Source organism: Bidens hawaiensis, unplaced genomic scaffold, assembly GCF_021521415.1.
Source record: "Bidens hawaiensis isolate Kalapana, Puna unplaced genomic scaffold, B.hawaiensis_p1.1 tig00021045_1, whole genome shotgun sequence".
Classification (NCBI taxonomy): Eukaryota; Viridiplantae; Streptophyta; class Magnoliopsida; order Asterales; family Asteraceae; genus Bidens; species Bidens hawaiensis.
Window position 1 is genome coordinate 106556 of NW_027493260.1, and position 16905 is coordinate 123460.

The following is a 16905-nucleotide window of genomic DNA, read 5'->3' on the forward strand; positions in this document are numbered from 1 at the left end:
AAATGCTTAAAACCATACCATCCAACCATCTAATTCAATTACACATGTCAAAACAAACAAAATAAGCATGTCATAAACTACCTTACACCATATGTTTTTTACCCAATTACCATTTGTTCCATTCTTAACTATCAATAAACACAAAACTATCCATCAACCCTCCTTAAAACGAACCTTTTTAGCCACAACTTGTTTTGGTTTTCTGTTTTCCCAATCCCTAGCATCCGCCAACATGTCACCTCTTACTTTGTTTACTCCCAAAAGCAGTATGCGGGCTATGTACTTCATTCTGAGAATATTGATATGCTCTACCTTTCTGTCCTCTTCCACACTGAAGTCGCACTCGACATGATCTCCTCCTCTATAACACTCCATGTGTCGCATCGCGAATACAACACAATCTGTTACGTTGCTTGATGTTTTCCATGGTTAATTCACTCTTGTTGGCACCATGTAAGCCTAATCTCTTTCGCCTTTGGGTGCCCAACCAATGTCAAGTACCTGCTGAATATGTCAATCTGTGTAAACGAAAAAAAAAATCATTATAACAAACGTGTATGACAACAGTATATATTTATAATGTATTACACGTTCAATTTGTTAACATACTAAACATGTGTATCACCGACTGCCTACTTGTATTCATCACTAATAATATTTTTATATTGTGCTTTGACTTACCACTTTGTACGGCGTGCTTTTATCTGCGTAAACAGTGTTGTTTCTAACTCCATGCACGGTCTTTGCCATATTGTCGAAAATATAAACACCAGCGTCCCTCATGTCAAACGTAATTACATAAAAGTGATTTTTTTTTTCAAAAATCGGCAACACCACCGCATCATACTCTCGTAAACCCATCTTGATTTTATCATTATTTAGCACAGACAACAAATTTTTTTGAAACGTGTCTACTCTTTGTACATCTGTTGATTTCGTTTTGGTAATCATCCATCCAATCTTGCACGATTAATTAATGTCACTTCAACATTAATTTATATAAGTGTTATTCAAATTATTTTAAGGCGATATATACTGTAGACTTACAATCGTTGATGCGCGACAAAATAAACAGTTTATTGACCCCAGGCTTCTAAACTGTTCTTGATAGTTTAAAACCGTGACCCAATAGTCAACCACGCTTTGCTGAACCGGATTACTCGACAACAAAGATTCCAACAAATAAGCTCTCGTGAAATCACCATAGTCGGCGTCAAACATATCCTTTCTGTATAATATTAAAATGATAACAAATACTAACATTATATATATGTTTATATAGTACATATACGTATTATTCACGCATGTATAATTAACAGCACGCATACGCACTTTAATGCGTATACGCATTAATATAGTAAGTGTATATATGCACCAGCTTAATAACTTGTATGCATGAAACATAAATACTTACATAATGTTTCATGAACCGTACACATACACGCCGCTGCCATATTAACGTGTTACGTATATGCATTAATATATGTGCATATTGCTACATACACGCACTACTGTGTTTTCATATGTAATTACAAACATAATACGTGTATAAAAATTTAATAAAACATTTTTACCTGAATGTTTTATCAACAATCCCATCTTCTTCCTTCTTCGAAAGTTTTGTAGATTTCAACCTTGTGCTATTTCTTTCCTTATTCTTTTTAAACTCTATCGGTCCTCTTAGGTACCGACAAACCATCATTTCTTCATCACTCATCACCTGATCTACGTCAACAGGTTGGCATGACACTATACCCGTGTTTTCATTAGCATTCGTGTTGTTGTCCATGCCACCTGATTCTTGGGAGCTGAAACCGAGACTGAAACTAGGTTTTCATTATCGACTTCTTTTGTTTTAGCTGTGATATTCTTTATCATGTCATCCAACTTCAAACCACCCTCCTCCTCTTCAGCATCGTCTTCAATCTTCTCACCATCAACGTTCACATTGTCACCCTCCTCCTCTTCAGCCTCGTCTTCAATCTTCTCACCATCAACATTCGCATTGTCACCCTCAACGTTCACAACATCTTTGTATAAGTTTTTATACCTGTCAACAAAAGTCTTTATCTCGCTAATGTTTGGAAAAGCCGAATGTGCTTCACGCAGAGCTCCTTCGATTACTTTTTTTTGTCTTTGATGGCAGATTCGAATAGCGTGTCAAGCTTGGTCACATGTCCATGTTAATAAAAAAGCACATCATAATTAATTAATGCTAATAGTCCCATTATACTAAATATATACACGTGTGATGGTTGTAACTCGTACCGTCAGATCATTCAGGCTATACATATTTGCAAACTTGTTAATCTCTATTTCGTTCTCGCTTTCATCTCCATCAACGCCCAAATAAATATCCCTCATATCACTCTGTCCAAAACCTCCATGTTTCTTTTCTAACTTCTCCCTTTTTTTGCAAATTTGCCATGCTCCAAAATTTTATCGGGCTCATGCTACGTTCCGCATTAAACCTGGGAGATACAACTCTATCCACATAGGTTAACTGTCATTTTTTACAACTGTTAGATACACGCACGTTAAATAATGCTAAAAAAATTTACAATAATTTATTTAATGAAATTCGTACCACAAGTATCGTCAAGGGGCCGGTGAACATTGATTTCAGGTCGCATCTTCTCCAACCAGACTTGCATTTTTTCATCGAGTCGACGATGCAGGAGCACCAGCCAATGTCAAAGCTCCAAATGTTTGTGTCGTTGTCTTATGTGATGAATTAATTCAAGCTTGCACTTCCCCGCCTGTTGAATCTCCCCCATCGCGCTAGGGAACATCGCCAAAAAGTCAAGCTTGAACATTATCCCACCGTCCTCACGATTATCTTCAATCTTTTCAGCTATCTCAGATGGTGTAACATATGTTCCCGGGTACTTATCTTCCCAAGTCTTTTGTATTCCTACAAACTTCTTGGTACACTCCATCGACGATAACTGTATACCGCTGTTTGGTATCCCGAGTAATTGGTGGATTGTGTCGTTGTCTATTTTTATTTTACTTGAACCCAAATCAATTTCCAAATTATTCGGGTTGAACTTATCAACCACAACATACCCTAATCCCGCCGGTATACCGTTTACTTTAATTTGTAGCATTTTCCAAAACCCTATGCTTCGAACAGCGTCACGTTGTGTCCTTTGACAGCCCTTCGATGCATGAAAATAGCTGTTTTGGTGACGAGCGAGTACGTAACCCACCCCCTTCATACTGTTTTGCCACTATTATCTTTCCCTTGGCAGTTTTCTTTCTACGTGTTAAAACACAGGTAACACGTATGTTTAATACACTAATAACGCAAATATGTATACATATCTAAAACACATGTCATACATGATTATGGCCTACATGTAACATGTCGTAATATGCACGCGCTTTCGTACACGTAATACAATGAGTCCGCTTGAACGTGAAATACAACAGTAGTACGCATGTGCATTTCTTACTGTAATGCGTATACGCATTGCAATAATGATGCATACAATACATATGCATTGCATACACGCAATACATGATATCTGCATCAACATTTAATACACCATATACGAGTAAATTTTTAACACATTGGTAGTGCGTATGTGTTATATGCGTAAACGTATAAGACACATTAAATAATGTAATGCATATGCGTATTGCACTAACGATACAGATTATGCGTAGACAATGCATATGCGCACTACATGAAGTCCACATTAATGTTTAATACACCATATACGTGTAAACGTTCGACTCATCGATAATGTGTATGTGCTATATGCGTAAACGTATAAGACGAATTAATACTTTGTCTACATAAAATGGTATTGCATAGGTGTAATACAACATATAATGCTCATGTACTCACCTTCATTGCTATTAGATACGTCAACATCCGGTTTTCCACGTCTCAAAACGCATGCACGTTTTGATGATCTTGATACAACTTTTGCTGTAAAATATATGAAATATCATATATGTATATAATATGTGTTAACAAGTATGTGTGCGTTTGGTAGTTTTATACCTGGACTTGCATCCTCAACGTCCGACGATATTCCTTGATTCGATGTCCTGCTCCTTTTATGCCCTGATGAGCGTGACTTCTTTGATTTTTCTATATTTGTGAAAGAAACAAATAAACGTATAAAATTAAAAAAACAAAAAAAAAATATATAGTTGACCATTTCATGCTTTTAAAAATAACGAAAAAAAATAAATAAACATCATAACTTACATGTTTCTGTATCAGTAGCCGACTGTGTTTTACTTTTTTTTTTGCTATATACAATTCTTATCTTTTTTACCACATGATCCGTCTGCTCTTCGTTATCCATTATAGGTACTTGTATTGGCCATCTGATTTTAGATTATGTTTCGTTCCATTTGCCTTTCTTTGTAAGTTTTAAAACTGTCATCTTTTTGTTGTTCATACCTGTATAAATTATGTCCACGTGTTAGTATACATGATAAAAGTTTCATATATTTGCATGTACATATACCTAAACAAACACCATACAAGTCCTTACTCTATTCATGTTATAATGTAACACATCTATGCATTTATATGCATTTTGTGACCATGTAGGACAACATTAAAGTATTTTTACACACTTATCTATAAAACACTCAGTCAGTCACAGTAATTATGTGCTGCCTATATGCAATCAAAAAAATAGTAAATTTTCATCAACGTTTTATTGCTTGGTTAAAATAATACATACATATAAAACAAATTATAATGCGTATGTGAAGCGGTATATGCAAAATAGTGTTCGATCTACAACCGAAACGCACAATAACGACATATGGTTGATTCGATTTAAGTGTATTTTACCAATGACCATGTAATACATATGTGCAATCACATGTATACGATCTATTATCAACATATTGTTACTCGATTAACTAAAAAAAAGCACGAAAAACATTGTATAATGCGTATGTGAAGTGGTATAGACAAGATAATGTTTGATTTACAACCAAAACGTACAATAGTATCATATGTTTGCTTCAGTTATGTGTAATATACCAATGACTCATGTAATACATATGTGCAATCACATGTATACGATCTATTATCAACATATTGTTACTCAATTTTCAGAGTTAAAGCACGAAAAACAGAGTATAATTCGTATGTGGAGTGGTATACACAAAATAATGTTTGATTCACAACCAAAAACGCACAATAATATCATATGTTTTTTCTTCGATTATGTGTAATATACCAATGACTCATGTAATATGTATGTGCAATCACACGTATACAAGTTATTAACGACATATTGTTACCCTATTTTCAGAGAGAGAGCATGAAAAACAGAGTATAATGCGTATGTGTAGTAGTATACACAAAATAATGTTTGATTCACAACAAAAAACACCCAGTAATATCATATGCGTGTTTCTATTATGTGTAATATACTAATGACTCATGTAATACATATTGCAATTACACGTATACGAGCTATTAACAGCATATTGTTACCCGATTTTGAGATATAAAGCACGAAAAACAGAGAATAATTCGTATGTGTAGTGGTATACACAAAATAATGTTTAACTCAAAACCAAAAACGCACAATAATATCATAAGCGTGCTTCAATTATGTGTAATATACTAATAACTCATGTAATACATATGTGCAATTACACGTATATGAGCTATTAACAACATATTGTTACACGATTTTGAGACATAAAGCATGAAAAATAGAGAATAATGCGTATGTGTAGTGGTAACACAAAATAATGTTTGACTCACAACCAAAACGCACAATAATATCATATGTTTGCTTCGATTATGTCTAATATACTAATGACTCATGTAATAAATATGTGCAATTACACGTATACGAGTTATTAACAGCATATTGTTACACAATTTTGAGATATAAAGCACGAAAAAATAGAGAATCGGCTATTGAATGATTACCTGGTAGTGTTCTTCGGCTTCGATTATGCGTTCTTCGCGTTTAATTGCGTTCTTCGGTAGAGAATCGTCTGGTTTGAAGAAAGTCTAGGTTGGGATGGATGAACGACTGATCTGCAGATCGGGAGAGAGAGGGGGAGGGGAGAGATAGTGTAAGGCCCCGAACCCGGTAGCCCTACTTTAGCGTCAGATTTACTCATAAACACAGTTCTTACAAACCAGAGTTAATTAAAACTTTTGCGGAATATAAAACTTAACCGTTTATTACAAAACATTTAATCTTTTCCTTAAAACCAACTTAAAACATTACTTTTAAAACATCATTTCTTTCATCTTCAGATGCCAGTCGTTCAGTCCATGCCACGTACCATCGTCATGCTAACTCTTCAGTCTGATCACCTGCGTGCATACTAAAAGTCAGCTGCGCTGAGTGAGTTCTAGTTAATCAGGTAATCATACATTACATACTCATATCATACATACTTACGTATCCGAAGATACATACTCATACTTAACTAGTTACCCTTCTGTTCTACATACATACTTACTACCATACATACATACATATCTACAATCACTAACCTCAGTCTACCGAGAGTACGTTCATAGTCCGCCGTCTATACCTGTACTCAAGGTTGTGAACACGTAAAAGGTCCGCAGTCCTTACCTATGTTCACCATTTATGGTACGTGCAAGGTCCGCAGTCCTTCCCTATACCATCCTACATCCACAACACGTACAAGGTCCACAGTCCTTCCCTATGTTGCAACCAATTCATAGCACGTACGAGGTCCACAGTCCTCCCCTATGCCACCACATTACAATTACAGCACGTATAAGGTCCGCAGTCCTTAACTACATTGTCGTCTATTATCTGTAACACGTATAAGGCCCACCGTCCCTATCTACGTTTACATCTATCACCTATATCACGTATAAGGCCCGCAGTCCTTAACTACGCCCTCACCTGCCAAGTCTATGTCCAATAGAAGCTAGAGGGATTTGCCATCCTAACTTACTATGTCGAACGTAGAACTCATATACCATTCGTGTACCTGTATACACATACTTCATATATACCATAATTACATTAGCATAAGAACACTCTAGGCGTTCTTCACCTCATTCATTTATCGTACTTCTTGTCGGTCCGTGCAATATCCGAAGATCGTTCACGCCCCAACAAGCATTCATTCATAACGATCATACATCATCCATTTATAACATTCATATCTTTATTTACAACTTGACAGTACGCGCAATATCCGAAGATCGTTCACCTACCGACAATCAATCATTCATATCTATCACATATATCATATATGACATACACTTACCACTTAAGGTAAGTGTATTAACTAATCCCATCGAGTATGCACACAGGCCTGAAAAACATAACAAGGAATGGGACTAGAAACTCACCTGAATCTTGTTACGCTCTCCGTTAATCGTTATTCCCTTCTTGAGCTGTGCACGGCTAACTGTATAATATTTACATGTATCAATTAACTACTACTACTCATGTTGTATTTCTATCTTTATATAACCCACAACGAACGGGGGTCCGGGGGCAGCGCCCCTGGCAGCGGGGTTCTAGGGGCGGCAGCCCCTAGCAGGGTCCAAGGGGCAGAGCCCCTGGCTGGGGTCGAGCACATTTTTCATTTGGTTTTTAATTTATTTTCTAATTTGCTAATTCCAACAAACTTATCATTAAGCGAACTTAAGCATAGGCGAAATTGTCATCAAGCGAACTTAGCATATGGCGAAGTTGTCATCAGGCGAACTTAGCATATGGCGAAGTTGTCATCAGGCGAACTTAGCATATGGCGAAGTTGTCATCAGGCGAACTTAGCAGGCGAAGTTGTCATCAGGCGAACTTAGCATATGGCGAAGTTATCATCAGGCGAACTTAACTACAGCGAAGTTGTCCAGCTGCAGCTACTGTTCGTTCTTAAATCCCATAATCATCTTCGTTTCTTAACCAAATAACTCGATTTAGGTATCAACGGAATCGTCTAACCAGCGCCTACAAACCCCAACCATCAAATCGGCCTAACATCGATGATTAAGGGGTTACGGGTTCTTTTATCAATCGATTAACCCATCAAATCTTAACCATTTTCAATAAGTTTAGTTTTGTAGGATTCGTTTTTACCATACAAACACAGATATATCATTTCTATACCAATCCAAACCTAAACGAACAAGTTCTCGATATAAACGTACCGTAAACGAGTCGAACTACGAACACGAGCTGGTCTTTGATGTTGCTTTGGTTCGTCACGACGATCTAGCACCAACAAGCTCGGGTCCTCACCTTTGGATCTTGGTTCGGGTTGTGTGTGTGTTTTGGGTGTGTGTAGGGATTATGGAAAGATGGAATGGGAAGTTAGGGTTTTAGGATGGTTTAAGGGGTATTTATGTCCCTTAAAGCCCATGGACCTAAGGCCCATCCCACCATCTTAATCCATGTAATTACCCAAGTCCATGATTCTTTCTATATTTAATATTAATTAAATATTAACACTCGTTTTTAAATCATGGACTTCTTTTATTTACTAATATAAAATTCGGGATGTTACAGATAGAAAACGATGGTTTTGGGCGGGTTTTTTGTTAAATTTTGGTAATTCCTTAATTGCCCTTTCTTAATAAAAACGGGTTTTGTTATCAATTTCTTTTTTTTTCAATTTTGATTAGGTGAAATCAATGGAAATAATAGGGTTCTCTAGTTCTCTCATTTAGAAGAGTACTCTCTAGATCCCACCCCCATACATATATATATATATATATATATATATATATGGGTGGGTTATAATAAAAAGAAATAGTTTTCTAGGAATAATAAGAATAAATATAGGCCCTTAGATCTAGGATCTAATGGTAGAGATTAGCAGTTTTCAAATTAACAAATAGTTTCCTATGATCAAGGATTTAGGCTACATAGTTTCCAAACACTAAATTTTATGTATTTTTATTTTAACTCTTTTCTATATATATATATATATATATATATAGGGGAGAGTTATCCTAAAAATAAGTAGTTTCCTAAGAAGACTAAGAATAAATCATAGTCATTGGATCATATCAATCAATGGTTGAGATTTAAAATTACCCAAAACCATCATAGTTTCCTAGAATTACTCTTTCACTATTATAACCGACATTGTTTTCTAGAATTATTCTTTCACCATAGGTTTTAATGCCAAATGTCAAAATTCTATTGGTTCTTACCATTCCTAGTAAACAACTACTTTTTATTTGAACCGTTTTCTATATATATATATATATATATATATATATATATGTTGGGCTACACCACCACTACACCCCTAAACAAAAACCCACAATTTTTTAACTGGGCGTCACATGACGCAAAACGCCTCATTTTGTAGCCTCTTCACTACACATTGCCTTAGCATACAAAGATGACAATCTTTACCAAAAAGATTATTAGTATCAAGGACCATGTATATATAGTCATTTGAAGGGAGAACAATGCGACCAACGGATTCTCTTCATGGCCACCGCCCTTGTCAACTATCAGTACTCTAAATCCGTCCACACATAGCTTTCCATGGTGACTGCTTATCACTATCGTCTGCGTGTTTCTCAGTTCCTATAACTATATATATATATATATATATAAAAGTAAGAATTTATCGTATTCTCTCAGCACATTGAATGAGAAGTAATGTGCAAGAAAATTAAACTATTAAAGGGATGATTGGATACATATTATCAAAGTAATAACTAGGAGTGATACAACCAAACGTTATGATAGTGTACAATGTTGCCTTGGTGGTAAATAGGTATGTATGATGTATCTATTGTGGAGGTCTAGTGTTAAACCCAGTACCACCCGATTTACTTTGAGACACGAGCTGATCTACCAATCTTATGTTGGTCCTGGGAGACATTAAAAGGTAAGACCGTCGTCAAATATACGTAAAAAAAGATAGAACCGCCATCAAATATTTCTTGAGTGAGCATTGGGATTATTTGAATTCCCTTTCTTACTAGTCAACGGACTATGTTGATCATGATTCTAAAATTACCTGCGAAGGATGCACAAATTCAACTGACGACCATATATATATTCTTGGTGGGCGACTATTTTTTAAAGGTTGGACGTTAGTTTTTTTCTTATATATAAAGTAAACTAACTATATTATAGCAAGTGGCAAAATTTGGTTGGCTTAAAATATCGTCAAGTTAATGACTAAAAGTAAACGAAAAATTTTTCAAAATAGGAAAAGCAAGAAGGTTAAGATGGATTATAGGAGAGAGAAAAGAAGTATTAGAAAAATAGGTGATCCGCCATTTCAAATGGCGGATCTTGACAAACATGTAGGGCGTCTGGTGAGGTGGACGACAACCCTGGCATCCGCCATTTGAAATGGCGGATCACGAATATTTAATTCGTGTTTCGCCATTTGAAATGGCGGATGTCAACACTGTTGATCCGTCATTTTGACTGGCAGGTCATATATCCCAAAGTAGCCTACCCCTATTGGTAAAAGTGAATTTTGTTGGACATCCGTCATTTGAAATGGAAGATGTCATCCTGACATCCGCTATTTCAAATGACGAATGTTAATAGTGACTTTGACTGATCTGACATGACAACACACCCTTTTTCCTTTTTATATTATTTACTTTTTTTTTATTATTTACTTATAATAACCAACAACCTTATTTAAAAAATAAAAAAAATTATTTTTAACGTTTTTTTCAAAATATGTTTTGCCTCTTTATTAGTTTTTTAGTTTTGTAAATGTCATTATTTAAAAAATACATAATTTAATATTAATTTTTTTTAATAAAAAACACCATTTGATGGACATCCGCCATTTCAAATGGCGGATGTGAATAGTGATTTTGACTAACTTGACACTGTATCAGTCCCTTTTTCCTTTATATTATTTACTTTTTTTTATTATTTACTTAATAACCAACAACCTTATTTATCAAATAAAAAAAAGCGTTTTTTAATAAATAACGTTTTTCAAAAATATGTTTTGTATCTTTATTATTTTTATGTATTCTAAATGTCATTATTTAAAAAATACAAAATTTAATATTAAATTTTTTTAATAAAAAACACCATTTGATAAAGTCATTTGAGATGGAAGATGTCATCTTGACATCCGCCATTTCAAATGGCGAATGTGAATAGTGTACTTTCTGGTTGATTTGACAACACACTACCTTTTTCTTTTTTATTTTTACTTATTTTTCGAAATTAACAAATAGATAGTTAATATTAAGAAATATTTTTTTTATTAAAATCCCTTAATATATGTAATTTAAAAATACATTTTTTTATTATTTATTCTTTTCAAAATAACATTATATAAAAAACTAAAAAATTTAGTATTAAAAAGATTTTTTTTTATTAAAAACACTAATATATGTAATTTAAGGAATACATTTTTCAGACATCCGTTATTTGAAATGTCAGATTTCCTCTTGACATCCACCATTTCAAATGGCGGATGTGAATAGTGTACTTTCTGGCTGATTTAACCACACGCTACCTTTTTATTTTTATTTTTACTTATTTTCTAAATAACTTTAAAAAAATAGAAAGTTTTTTAACATTAAACACTAATATATGTAATTTTGATAAAATACGCTTTTTTAGTTTTATTATTTATTAGTTTTCGAAATACAGTTATTTAAAAAATAAAAAATGTAATATTAAAAAGATATTTTTATTAAGTATGGTATATGTGTAATTTTAATTTTTAATATTTGATGGACATCCGCCATTTGAAATGGAAGATGTCATCCTGACATCCGCCATTCCAAATGACGAATGTGAATAATGTACTTTCTGGTTGATTAGACAATTTTTTGTTTTTACTTTTACTTATTTTCCAAAATAACTCTTAATATTAAGAATGATTTTTTAAATATTATAAACACTAATTTACAAAAAAACATATTTTCTTTTTATTATTTATTATTTTTTTAATAGTGCTACATTGCTACTGCCAGTTACCGTTTTAATTGTTTTATTTATTTTATATGTTTATAGAGAAAGCACTGAGATATATCTAATACATTAACATTACAAACATATAATATTACACATATGGTGAGCCACAATTAAACATAATTAAACACTAACTAAACATACTGTAATAACCTAAGAGCTGTGGTCTTCTGCTTCTGAGTTATACTCTTGACTTTCCAATAACTCTCGATAAGCTTGAAATTCTATTTCAGCGAGATATTCTTCAAAGTCGGAGCCTTCAAAGGCCTTTCTAGTCCATCGTCTTCTTCAACAAATTGACGATTTGGTTGTTCAAGTGGAGGGTTTGTGTTTGGTTGTTGAAGTGGTTGGTTATGGTTTGTTTGTTGCATGGGTTGGTTATGGTAGGTTGTTGAATGGGTTGGTTACGACATGGTTGTTGCATACTACGACGATGGTGATGGTGATGGTGACTGTGTCGTTGATTGGGCGTGTGACGGCTTGGTTGTTGAACATTTTGGGGGCGATGATTATGATGGTTAGGCTCTTCAACATTGATGTGAAAATGAAAATGTAGGTGAATTTTGTGTTCACGATTTGCCATTCCCATAAATTGATGTTAAAGGTGGATAAGTGAAAAAAAGGGAAGGTGGGTACATATAGATGGAGTGGTTAGATGTTTGGTAGACAACAACAACAACAACAACAATAATAATAATAACTAGAACATCCCAACATTAAATGACTACATACTGCGTCTAGCATACAATTCGTCCACCATAAAACGTCTGAATCTCAAACACGCATCTTGTAAATTTACTTCTTCCCATGACAATGACCCAGACTGAACCAACCTACGCAACAACATACAAATTACAACACCTGAATCTGGACAAATATGACCACCATTATAAGGCCACACCGTTTCCCCATATTCATTGACCTCTTCTTTGCCTGAATGTTTCCAATATGATATATGTCCTAGAAACCATATGAAGAATGCCTCAAATTCCACCAAAATTCAGTGAACTAATCAATGAATGCATGATGAACTTCTAGTGTCATAATCACATGTATTTGGGCGACATTCATAAGGTACAAATAGATGAACTTCTAGTGTCACCATACAAATTTTAAAAAGATACCAATTTTCATCGTCGATAGATAAAGGTATGTATACCTGCCAAAACCGAGAAAAAGTTTTATATTTGGTGTATAGAAAAAATAAATAAATTTAATTACAATATGCTACCGTGTCAACCTCCCACAAAGGAGGGTATAGTTCGTCCGTCCCGTCACCATACTGTCGAACATCATATGACCCATCAATAATCAGTTTTGAAAAGTCACATGGGAGTATCGTCCAACGATCATGGCTTGGTGAATCCGTCGTTCTTCTTATTTCTTCTGTCCGCCAAAACATTAGTTTGTTTGTCCAGGCCCGAATATGCTATAACAATTAATTAAACAAACATTGATAGTATTTGATGCACATCAACATTCTTTGCATAAAATTTATGAATATTACTTACAATTAACCCTAAATGACAGTTTCCACGAAACCCTAGGAGAGTACCCCAAAAATCTTGGTCAAGTGGTGTAAGATCCATATAATGAATCCTACAAAATGTGGCATCTCCATTGTATAAAAACTGCAAAACATTTCGAGACCATTGATGACGGTCCTGCAGAAGCCAACCATGGTTGTCTATTGGTGAGGGAATGTTGACGGCCGCCACATGTGAACTAGAAGATGACTTGTCGTGTTGCCTTGCATTTGGTTTGCCTCTTCCTTTTCCTCTATTAAGTGACATCTTAATTGTGTTTGATGATGAAGATACATCCTTGTATTTATAGCATGGCCGGCACCGAAAATGCAAAAAAAGTATTGGCTCGAGGACGAAATTTTTGTGGGCCTTATGTAAAAGGAGTAAAATGAGTATTTTGTTGGGTTTAAACAATTTAATTTTTATATGGGTTTACTTGGTTATAATTTGTGTTGTGTAAATAACTTTTGCATAAAAAAAGATTAGACATGTTTCAAATGAGACTAGAACCCATAACCCCTTATGGTTGGGAGTCGGGCCTGTGGCCGTCGACCACCCAGCCACCCCTAAAGGCCGACACTGATTTATAGTATACAAAAATGATCTGCTTCTACCTTTTATATTTACTACATATTTAATTTAATTTATACTAATATTAGTAAAAACTTGTTTTATTTCATATATATATATGACAAGTATAAATATGCTTCATCCTCTTACACACATTCACCAGTCACATGTGTTAGCATCCTCAACACATACATATAAAATGTACTCTGATCCTAGTACACCTCCGAAGAATGTGTTTGAAAACCTTCGATATTTCGGATCAAATAATCCCCCGGTTGAAGTTCCAGCTAACAATATGGTAGTACCTCCTAATCACCCAACAATACCTGCTATTGATCTGATTGAACCTGTTAACCCTCCTAATGTTTACCCAGATGGTGAAGATGATAATCAGCCACTATTAGATGAGTATCCACCTCCTTCTCCTCCTCCTCTTCGTCCCACAAAAGAAGTGCTAGATTGGGCGGAAGGGTACGAAACGGACCCCGAAAAGGAATACGAACCACCGCTACACTCCCCCTCCCCCCCCAACACAAGCAGTACTAGATTGTTATGACTTTGAACCTGACCCATTGTATGATCCAGGATATAATTCTGATGATTCTTGGGACTACTTCTCGTGGGGGCCAAAATGAGTGATGCATTTATGTTTTACGTTTACACTTTAATGTTTTATTGTCTTTTATGTTAAGTTTAAGTTGAATGATGAATTTGCGTTTCATGAAAAATTATGTAGAAGTACTTGTATAAAATGATGTATAATACTGGTTTAATGTTTACTAAATGGCGTCTTTTTAGAAAGTTTGGTTGTAATTATTTATTGAGACACGGTGTGTTTTTACCATGATTTTTTCTTTTCTGACGTTTATCACGTATATGCTTCGCAAACAAACTGACCGCGTTCGAAACGAGGATCGCAACAGCATATTGTACGCGGTCAAAGCGGGGTGTTTGAGATCTTCAAATCTGTCAAAAAAATTATACAAAAAACAGTTTTTTTTGAACTTTGGTTGTAATTATTTGTTGACATACGCTTTGTTTTTACCATAGTTTTTTCTTTTCTGACATTTATCAAGTATATGCTTCGCAAACAAAATGAACGCGTTCGAAACAAGGATCGCAACAGCATATTGTACGCGGTCAAAGCAGGGTATGTGAGATCTTCAAATCTGTCAAAAAAGTTATACAAAAAACACTTTTTTTGAAACTTTGGTTGTAATTATTCGTTGACATACACTGAGTTTTTACCATGGTTTTTTTTTTCTGACATTTATCACGTATATGCTTCGCATACAAACTGACGGCGTTCGAAATGAGAATCGTAGCAGCATATTGTACGTGGTCAAAGTGGATCGTTTGAGATCTTCAAATATGTGAAAAAAGTTATACAAAAAACAGTATTTTTTTGAAACTTTGGTTGTAATTATTTGTTGACATACGCTGTGTTTTTACCATGATTTTTTCTTTTCTGACATTTATCACGTATGTGCTTCGCAAAGAAACTGATCGTGTCCAAAACAAAGTTCGTAGCAACATATTGTAGGTGGTCAAAGTGGATCGTTTGAGATCTTCAAAGCTATGAGAAAAAAAAAACTATTCAAAAACATTGTTTTTATAATCCACAGTACTACTATACTTTGTCTATATATAACAGCCACATTATTCACCACACATCATCCATATCCCCTTCCATCCAATTCCTCATCACCTCTAACTCTAATCAAATAAAAATGGCTAACCGATACAATTCTCAACCAATCGAGAAAACATCAAGTTGGATAGCTAACAAAGGGAGGCGTCGAAAGAGTCAGTCTGGTTCTTCGTCTTACGAGACACAAGTTCAAGACGTAAACAAACATCAAAACCGACCGCAAAGCACGCAAGCCCATGAATATACGCCACAAAGACAAAGTACTCACCAAAATACTTCACACACATGGGCGATTCCAGACGATGAGTCTAATAACTGGTCAAAAGATGTTGTCAAATTCTACAATAACGGGGATGCCCGTTTTGTTATTCGGCTGTTTTCTTTACACCATTACAACTTGACAATCGGTTTTGGGGATCCTACTCGGTGTTCTCGGTCAAGGTTACCTCACAGAAACTGTACGAGTTTTATAAGTTTAGTTTATTCTATTTATTTAACATGAAGAAATACTTACTTTATTAACATTATTATGTTATAGCATATTCAAGGTTGGGTTGGTAGAATGATGAATTGGAGACATAGACAACTACAAGAGAATCGGTCTTTAGTCATGCATTGGACGATTCTACCACCTCAGTTTTACAATGGCCTGGTAGACTCGTGTAGCAAGAATGTTGTTACCTATGCTAACGGAAAGTTCAATCCTTTTCCTTCTTTCCTGGATGTAGATAAGGTCTTTTTTTCCGTTTTGTTATGGAAATAAGAAATGGATACTTGTTCGTGTTGAGCTCCAAACACAGGAATTGATTATGTATTGTGTTGCAAATGTAGATGGCAATAACTATGGAGAGTTTGTTCACCCTATTATTACAAAGATCAAAGTATACTTCACAGCTTTGTTGGTAAACATCAAGTACTGGAAAAAGACTGGTCTTCCAGAAAGATGTATTTTGCCATAAATGAATGAAGATTATGTGAAGCCCAACCATGACATGGTTGGTAACGAAGGGCTCTACATGTGTATGCTAATGGAACACCTAGTCATGGGCAAACCCATTAACCCAACAGGAGATTTTAAAAGTGCATGTGTCTCATACCGGCGATTTATGGCTGATAACTTTTACTTTTGGCGTTGTTTACCTCGGCCATGTTAGGATTGTTCATTATTACCATGTGTGTTTTTTTAATTGTTGTATTTCAAATATTTGTATCCCAATTATTCAACTTTAATGTT